The sequence below is a fragment of the Hemitrygon akajei genome, chromosome 11, assembly GCF_048418815.1.
Source record: "Hemitrygon akajei chromosome 11, sHemAka1.3, whole genome shotgun sequence".
Classification (NCBI taxonomy): domain Eukaryota; kingdom Metazoa; phylum Chordata; class Chondrichthyes; order Myliobatiformes; family Dasyatidae; genus Hemitrygon; species Hemitrygon akajei.
Window position 1 is genome coordinate 101,540,086 of NC_133134.1, and position 9,584 is coordinate 101,549,669.

Consider the following 9,584-nt stretch of genomic DNA (forward strand, 5'->3'; position numbering starts at 1 on the left):
AAAGAGAAGTGAGAGAAAAGTGAGAATGGGTGGGTAGAGAGGAGGGGGGTGTTACGGAGAGGGACGAGAGAGAGAGAAGGGTGACCTCAATGAGCGGCAATGCAGCGTATTCTAACAGGCTAACCTCGGAAGCAGCAATACAATTGCTCTGAACTTCTGTCGATTTCCTAAAGTAAAATCATGATTGAAAAATCAGCTTGACTTCTTAAAACAAACAAAATACAACAAAATAGGTGGGAACCAGTGAATGTCCTGCATTTGATAGTATTATGTAAAAGCGTATTTTTGTTTTTTTTATATAAAAAAACGCATCTTGAGGTCTTTCTGCAATTTTATCAAACGATACGATATAGGATTAGAATTAATCCATTTGTTCTACTTACACTTCATTACCTTATAATCATCTAATTATCGCTGATTTTCATTTCAGCCCCATTCTATGCCTTCTAGGTATCCCTTAACTCCTTCTCTCAGACCATGCTCTTTTCTCGCTGCTGCCATTAGGTAGGAGTGACAGGAACCTCAGAGCTCACACCACTGAGTTGAACAACTGTTGGTACTCTGCAACCATCAGGTGCCTAAACCAGCGTGGATAACTTTGCTCATCTCAGCTCTGAACTAATTCCACTGTGTAGGGACTGTTTTTTAAGGACTCTACATCTCATGTTCTCAATATTATTTATTTTATTATTTTCTGCAATTTTGTCTTTTTTCAGCATTGGTTGTTTGCCAGACGTCATGTATAGTTTTTGCATAAATTATATTTCATTGTTCTTTTTGTCATTATCAAGAAGAAAATGAACCTGCGGGTAGCATTTTAGTGACAGATAAGTACTGGCATAATAATTTTAGTTTAGTGTGAACTTTGATGAGTGGTGTGTATTAGGGATGGAACTGCCACCGTTCACTATGTTCTCTGCGTTATTTCTTTATTTATTTGTTATTGCTGTTTGTTTATTTTTAGATGTTGTTCTGCTGTGAATGTCGACTGTTTATTTATATCCATAGATGCTGCCTGATCTGGTGAGTTCTTTCATCATTTTATAAATGTTATTCCCAACAGTTACGGAAGCATGATCTTCTTTCATAAATTGGTAAGAGATGAGAAAAGCTGGAAACAATAATTAATGCGGCGCATTCAGAACGTAGATGTCACTCGAGTTTAATAAATAAATACTTTTAACTGTTCACAATTTATATCACATGTTTGAATGAAGAAGGTAAGTGTGAAGTGTCTAATTGTGATGATTGAAATTCAGTTACTAATTGCAGCGTTTCAGAAAGGTTGGAGTTTATTCCGATGGATTAGGTAAACAGGCGGAGATAAAGCATGCTCCTAAACATAACCATATGACGATATAACCATATAACAATTATAGCAAGGAAACAGGCCATCTCGTCCCTTCTACTCTATGCTGAACGTTTACTTTCACCTAGTCCCACCTATCTGCACTCAGCCCATAACCCTCCATTCCTTTCCTGTCCATATACCTATCCAATAATTTTTAAAATGACAATATCGAACCTGCCTCTACCACCTACTGGAAGCTCGTTTCACACAGCTACCACTCTCTGAGTAAAGAAATTCCCCCTCGTGTTACCGCTAAACTTTTGCCCCCTAACTCTCAACTCATGTCCTCTTGTTTGAATCTCCCCTACTCTCAAATGAAAAAAGCCTATCCACGTCAACTTTATCTATCCCCCTAATAATTTTAAATACCTCTATCAAGTCCCCCTCAACGTTCTACGCTCCAAAGAATAAAGACCTAACTTGTTCAACCTTTCTGTGTAACTTAGGTGCTGAAACCCAGGTAACATTCCAGTAAATCTCCTCTGTACTCTCTCTGTTTTGTTGACATCTTTCCTATAATTCGGTGACCAGAACTGTGCACAATACTCCAAATTTGGCCTAACCAATGCCTTGTACAATTTTAACATTACATCCCAACTCCTATACCCAGTGCACTGATTTATAAAGGCCAGCATACCATAAACTTTCTTCACCACCCTATCTACAGAAACAATAGAACTTAGTATTACTGATCAATAATGAAGGATTGGATCCGATCAGAATTTGGTCTGCTTGTATTCAGGCTCTCCGATGCTCGAGGTCGACCATAGATAGTTCGACCGAGTTGTCTCAGTTGAATGCGCAAACCTGGGCAGTGTGATGTGGAGATCCACCTGTTGTCAATGCAGCAGGCTCCCCTTCTCTACGCAGTGAGAAACCCAAAGGAACGGCAAAGACGGATGAAATTTAACAACAGCGGCATCACCGGGATTGCCAGTCAACGTTGAACTCAACATCAGGAGTCCGGCTCTGGATTTTCCCTCAGGATTTACTCCCGACGCCTTCCCCATGAGTGGGTATAGTCGCAAGCCAGTGGAGGTTGGAGATCAGAGTTTTCCTTCTTGTATTTCAACTGTCAACCACGGCTGACGAAACCCATCCGCCAAAAGTGAGTTGTTTCAAGGTGCCAGTAAGCCGACTTTGCCTTTTTCTTGTAGTAGAAACGGGTTCGGCAGGCTTGACAGTGAAACCGCACGTAAAAGCCAGGATCTGAACTTGGTTGTAAGAGGCCATTTAACACGTGGGCGTTGGGACTATTGCAATTTATATTTTTATTGAAGTTCATCAAACAAACATTTCCATAAGATGTATTTTAGACATTGTACATATACATCATATAATCATATATATCACAAATCTCCACAAAGTATTTATCTGAGGTATACACTTACAGAAAAGAGTGGAAACAAAAAACAAGCAAAAGGAAAGAACTATGTACCCATTGCATTGATAGTGGGAGCTCATCCCCTGGACTCACCTACACTCCACCGCCCTCCACCTGACTATGAAGGAACCGTGTGCTTGTATACGGATCTCTGACCGTTAATTCATAGATACCATAAAGCAAACAGTAGAACAAAGGTTTACATTAGCTTGTGCCCATGTGTACCTGAGCGTTAAACAGTGACGTCTTCTTCTTCATAAGCCAGTCACTACTCCTAGAGTAAAGCCCGCCGACAGCAGCTCGCCGGCGTCCTGTGCGCTGGGACAATCTGAGGCTGCTTGTTTTTAACTGAAAGGTCATCTTACTGAAAGAACAGGTTGATGATAACGATGCAGCGGTGATAATGTTCCTGGTCGGGGTATGTTGAACCAAGTGTCTGAGTATAAAACCAGAACTGGTGTCTTTCCGGACCGAAATGAGAAAGATATTTGTTGTTTTTTTTTCTGTGAACTGGATATTCAAGAAGTATTTGATAGATCTTTAGATACAAGAGGAATCGATGCATGTAGATTTAGTGCAGGAACGGAACTCTGTGGAATTACTACCTGCAGGGAAAGCGCGATGGTCCAGTGACCGAAAGGCGCAGTCCTGTCGTCATTCATTTTGTAATGTCTTACACTGCAGGTCCCAAGCGCAGACGGTTTTTAGGCTGGTGGTTTTGGGGCCAACACAGGAGCTGTTGCTGCTGTGATCTTCCATGCAGAAAGCGAGTATTCTGTCCGGCAGCTGATCAGAAGAACGTCTTTATTGGATCAACGGATGTATTCCTTGTAATTACCTACCCACTCTTTCACAACACACGCAGATATCAACTGTCAAGGCCTCTAAAACTCATGATCTCAGTTTTATTTATTTATTTACACGTGTATGCATGTATTATATTCTGTTAATTAATTTGCTATATGAATTTACCCTTATTCTTTCTAACTTCCACAGTTTGTCTTGTTTTATACATTGTTTGTTAGCGTGTAGTTTGTATTTATTCTACTGTTTTCTATTTGTTCTATTCTAAATGACTGTATGAAGTCGATTTAAATAGTAGTATATTGTAATACATACATATTGTGATAATAATTTAAACCTGAACTTTGAACTTTGGATCACCTCTAATATAGTTTCATTTATTTATTCTAATATATTTTCTGGCCAATAGTCACTGCTCGACGTTGATAGCAGCGGATTGTGCAATCGTCGGTCTTTGAAAAGGACGGTCAGATTTTCTAAGTCGCCGAATTTAGGCCAAAGCCCAAGGATTTTGCAGGTGTCTGTTTCTTGTCTCCTGATTATCTGGCCGGACAATGGCCCTGGTATTGCGCCGTGGTGAATTCAATTCGGTGCAATGGTTGTTCATAATCTCCAATATTGACATCATTGGAGAGGGGTGTGTTTGATGATGGAGGTTGGACAAGGACACTCTCCAGAGGAATTCCTGCGGTGATACTGGGGGTGGTGGAGATTTGATTGACCTTAGACAGCCAGAAACATCGTTCTTTTGTCTGAGCTTTGATTTTAAAATCTGGAGTGAATTGAGGCTTCACCCAGGCCCGCATTCCTGCTGCTTTCGACACGGGATAATAAATGGGAACACGGAGGGTAATAATTATTACCATTCAAGCGTCAGACCAGATGCTTGAAAAGACGTGGATAACTTCACTCATCTGAACACCGAACGGATTTCATAACCGATGGACTCACTTCCAAGAACTCTGCAGCTCAAGCCCTCAGTGTCATCGATTGATATATTTATTCATCTGTTCATTTATCTATTTATTTATACCATTATTTATCTATCTAGTCATTATTGATGCACGTATGCATTATCTATGTATACGCCTATCTATCTATTTGTCTGCTTATTATTACTGCTATATTTCCTCAGTTTGACTTCTTTTGCACATTAATTGCTTGTCTGTCTTTGTGTGTAGATTTTCATTGATTCTATTCTATTGCTCTCTTCTACTGTGAATGCCTCCAAGGAAGTTAATCTCCCGGTGGTATATGGCAACATAAAAGTGCTTTGATAATAAATTTAACTTTAAATTGAGCGTTGATCATTAGTCGATTGGGAATTATGAATTTTAGCGATCAGCTTTATTTAAATCCTGACATAAAAGGAATATAGCACTATATAAATGACATGATTTTCCATACGCAGGAACTGCGCCAGGACATTCAGAAGTCAGTTTCAAAGACGGTTATAGGGATCTATAGGAACTTATGCAAAATGTAGGTTTGACGTGTCTTTCTTTCCCTTCATTTGCCGAGAGGAACCGGGAACCTCCAGCTGTCAAAGAGGCCCGGGAGGAATGGTAACACTGGCTGGAGGAGCCCGATCCTCCTTTCTTGGTCTGGACTGATTGGAAGAAAGTCTCCTCCTGTCAGAGTGCAAAGGGACCCAACTCTCGTCACGCCGATGGACCCTCCTCTTCACGCGGCTTCATTTCATCCTCACTTAGCGACTGGGCAGCAAGACGAACTAGGCCGACGCTCTCTCTCGGCAGTTTGGACGGATCGGAGGACAATGCCAATCCAGAAGCCATTGTTCTTCAGTCGTATTTTGCTGATTTGGTGATCTGGGGAATAGAGACAGTGGTGAGGGCCACCCAAGAGTCGGACCCAGACTCGGGTGGGAAACTTCCCAACCGGCTGACCGTCGCTGCCGCTGTGCGTTCCGAAGTTTTGGAATGGCGTCACTCCTCCCGTCTGGATGAACATCTGGGAATTCGACGGATCCAGGAGTTTATAAAGAGTAAATTTTAGTGGCCATCCATGTTTTAAGATGTCCACGAGTTTGTATCTGGGCACGGAACGAGACGTCACGCCAGCTTCCAGCGGGTCTGCTATGTCGACTGCCTGTGCCCCACCCATCTTGGTCCAACCTCTCAGTAGATTTCATCACTGGGCTGCCCCCGCCAAAGGAATTACCAGCATCTTGGTCACTGTCGATCGATTTTCCAAGGCCGCTCACTTCATTGGCCTCCTCAAGCCTCCATCAGATCGTAAAAATTTCTGGTTAAACATTTGTGCAGGTTCCAATATTTCTGTAAAGACTTAGTATTTAATCATGTACCATAATTCACTTCCGCTTTTGGAAAGCTTTTGTGCTCTCTTGTAGGAGACACGGCAAGCTTTTCATCTGGTTTCCAACCCTAACCCAATAGCGAGACTGAGAGAGTAAACCAGGAGTTGAGGACGACACCGCGCTTCCTTGCCTCTTCCAACCCCATGTACTGGAGCTCCCAGAAGGTTCCGATCGAAATCGCCCACGATAACCTCCAGTCGTCGTCCAGGGGGATCTATCTATCTTACATTGGATCTTGCGTAATAACCAGATTTTATTATGGAGCTTAAAGTAAAGGAAACCTAACAACGCGGTGATTATATTATGATTGAATTCATACCACAAATTGAGAACTCACGTACATCAATATCGCAATGGAATAAAGGGTATTACAGAAGCATGAGAGCGGAGCTTGCCCAGGTGGATTGGAGCAGAATTGGCGGGCACGACGGCAGAGCAGAGATGACTGAAGTTTCTGGGAATAGTCCACAAGGCGCTTCATCCATGGGTCCCACGGAGGAATAAGTCCTCAAATGGCAGGAGAAGGCAACCTTGGCTGCAGAGTAAGTTTAGTGCTACATTAAAGCCAAGGAAAGGGTGAGTATAATGTAACAAGAGTGAGCGGGAAGTTGGACGATTAGGAGTTTTTACAGACCAATAAAAGCAACAAAAAAAACTATAAGAAGGGAAAAGATGAAATATGAGATCTGACTCGCTAATAACATAAAGCAGGATAACAAAAGTTTTTTTCAGATATATGAAGGTTGTAAGGGAGGTGAGAGTTGATGTTTGACCACGGGAAAATACTGCTGCTGAGGTAGTAATGGGGACAAAGAAATAGCAGATGAACTTAATGGGTACTTTGCATTAGACTTCATAAGAATAATATCAGGAACTAAAGAGGTAACATAGGAGGATCGTTTGATAGCTCTAGGTTTTTGCTTGCTGGAGATGAGTACAATCGGCCACTGTTAGAAGCACACGGCCATCTTACCATTGAATCTCCAACCTAGTCCTATTTGCCTGCACTTCTCCACTATCTCGCTGAACCATGCTTTAAGTGTCTTTTGAATTAAATTCGATCTGCCATTTTTAAGCCTACTTTCCCAGCTGCTCAACTTCATGGTGCAAACTTTAATAGCCTTCTTCACCATCCACTACTTCCCCAATCTTGGTGTCATACGCAAATTTGCCATCTGAATTATTAGAATAAATGATCAACACCCACGGACCCAGCACTGATCCCTGTGCGACACCACTAGTCAAAGGTTGCCAGTCTGCAGGACAACCGCCTACTACCACTCACTAGCTTCTCCCACCAAGGCAATGTTGGATACGATTGGCGACTTCAACCGCAATATCCAGCGACTGAATCAATTGCACCAGCTTCCAGGTGGAACTTTATCAAATAATTAATCGAACTCCCTTTTTAAAACAACAGTTGGGTTCATATGCAGCGACACACAAGCAATGTTTGCAATGTGTCCTGTGATAAACACGAAAATCACTTGCTCTTATCCTGCCTTCTCCTTTTCTCGACCATTTTGAAATTGTCTTTAATACAGGTACGTACTACTTATCCCACAGGAAAACAAGCAGGCTTTATCGGCCTCAATCATATTGCCTGTCTATTTTCGCTTCAACAGAAAGATCGAGTCAGCGGTTCATTACCAGATGTGATGTAAACACTCAAGCACGTGGAATAAGAAGCTAACATCGCAGATTAATAAGGTTGTTCACACCGTCTCATTGCCTATTGACAACTAATCAAAATTCACACTTATGTCCGCAAAACCTATAAACATAAATATGTCACTGTCGACTGACCTTCACGTAAATAGCATGAATCCTCGCCGTTCTTACACCCTGTGGGCTTGAGGTGGGTGGTTTTGCATAGGGCAGTGCCGTGCAATCGATTTCTCAGCCGGTCCACTGACATCCTGTCGAACTGTTCTTTTTGTGGACGGGAGAAATCAGAGTATCTTCCCTGATATGGAGTCTGACAGGGTGTAGCCTCTTCCGTGTCCCCGTCGGGCTGCTCCTCAGGCTCTGGTAGTACTTCAGCCCCGCGCCTCTCATGCCTGTTCACGCAGTACGGCAGACAAAGCGTCGCTCGGCGATTCTAATGGTGGGCTTGCTCCTTGGTCACGCCAAGATGGTCATTCACAGTCCCAACGGACAATCGACGGCTTTTTCGAGCCGTTTTAGAACCATAGAACCATAGAATATTACAGCACAGAAACAGGCCTTTTGACCCTTCGTGGCTGTGCCGAACCATTTTTCTGCCTAGTCCCACTGACCTGCACCTGGCCCATATCCCTCCAAACCCCTCTCATCTATATACCTGTCCAAGCTTTCTTAAATGTCCAAAGTGAGCCCGCATTCACCACTTCATCTGGCAGCTCATTCCACACTCCCACAACTCTCTGCGTTAAGAAGCCCCCCCCCCAATGTTCCTTTTAAACTTTCCCCCCTTCACCGTTAACCCATAACCTCTGTTTTCTTTCCTCCCCTGTCCTCAGTGGAAAAAGCCTGCTTGCATTCACTCTATCTATACCCATCATAATTTTATACACCTCTATCAAATCACCTTTCATTCTCCCACGCTCCAGGGAATAAAGTCCTAACCTATTCAACCTTTCTCTGTAACTCAGTTTCTCAAGTCCCGACAACATCCTTGTAAACCTTCTCTGCACTCTTTCAAACTTATAACTATGCTTCCTGTAATTAGGTGACCAAAACTGCACACAATACTTCAAATTCGGTCTCACCAATGTCTTATACAACCTCCCCATTACATTCCAACTCTTATACTCAGTACTTTGATTTATAAAGGCTAATGTAACAAAAGCTCTCTTTACAACCCTATCTACTTGTGACGCCACTTTTAGGGAATTGTGCATCTGTGCTCCCAGATCCCTCTGCTCTACTGCACTCCTCGGTGTCCTACCATTTACCTTGTATGTTCTACCGTGGTTTGACCTTCCGAAGTGCAATACCTCCCACTTGTCCGCATTAAACTCCATCTGTCATTTTTCTGCCCATTCCTCCAACTAGTCCAAATCCCTCTGCAAGCTTCCAGGTTTTCGTTCATACCCGAATATACTTATAAAGGGTTCATGCAGTCACTATGGCACAGTGGGGCATTTCAAGGAACTGTAGGTTACAAAGGGAATTGAGTGTTTTAAAGATAATAGTAGACATATTTTAATTTGAAATTGCAAATAGTTTAGAAAATCCCTGATGAGTAAATGAACGTTTGAGTTATTTAAAAAAAAACGTTCTTTGCAGTTCCATTGGCTTTCGATGAAAACGATTGTGCAGCAAAAAGCATTGGGATAGATAGCAGTGTTACAAAGTTAGCGAATTTTGGGAGCCTGCGGTTTTTACTGATCAAGTAACACTGCCAGTCAATAGGGACACGTGTGCCTTTGAGATGATAGTCAGTATTAAAGTATCTAATTATTCAATGATCTCCTGGGTAAGGATCGGTACAAAATTCCGTCAGTTGCAGCCGTAGGTGGCTGCACAGGTGTGATCTGAATATCTGCAGAGAGAGTGTTTATTCTCAGGTTGGTGACAATGTATTTGAAAGTAACAAAATGATAGTGAGAAAAGGAAAGATCTCCTGTTCTCCAGAGACCATACACGAGAGATCCTCTAGAATGTCTACATCAGTTTGAGCATTGTATAATACTTTGGACTGATCCAAGCTGAAGTAATTCTAA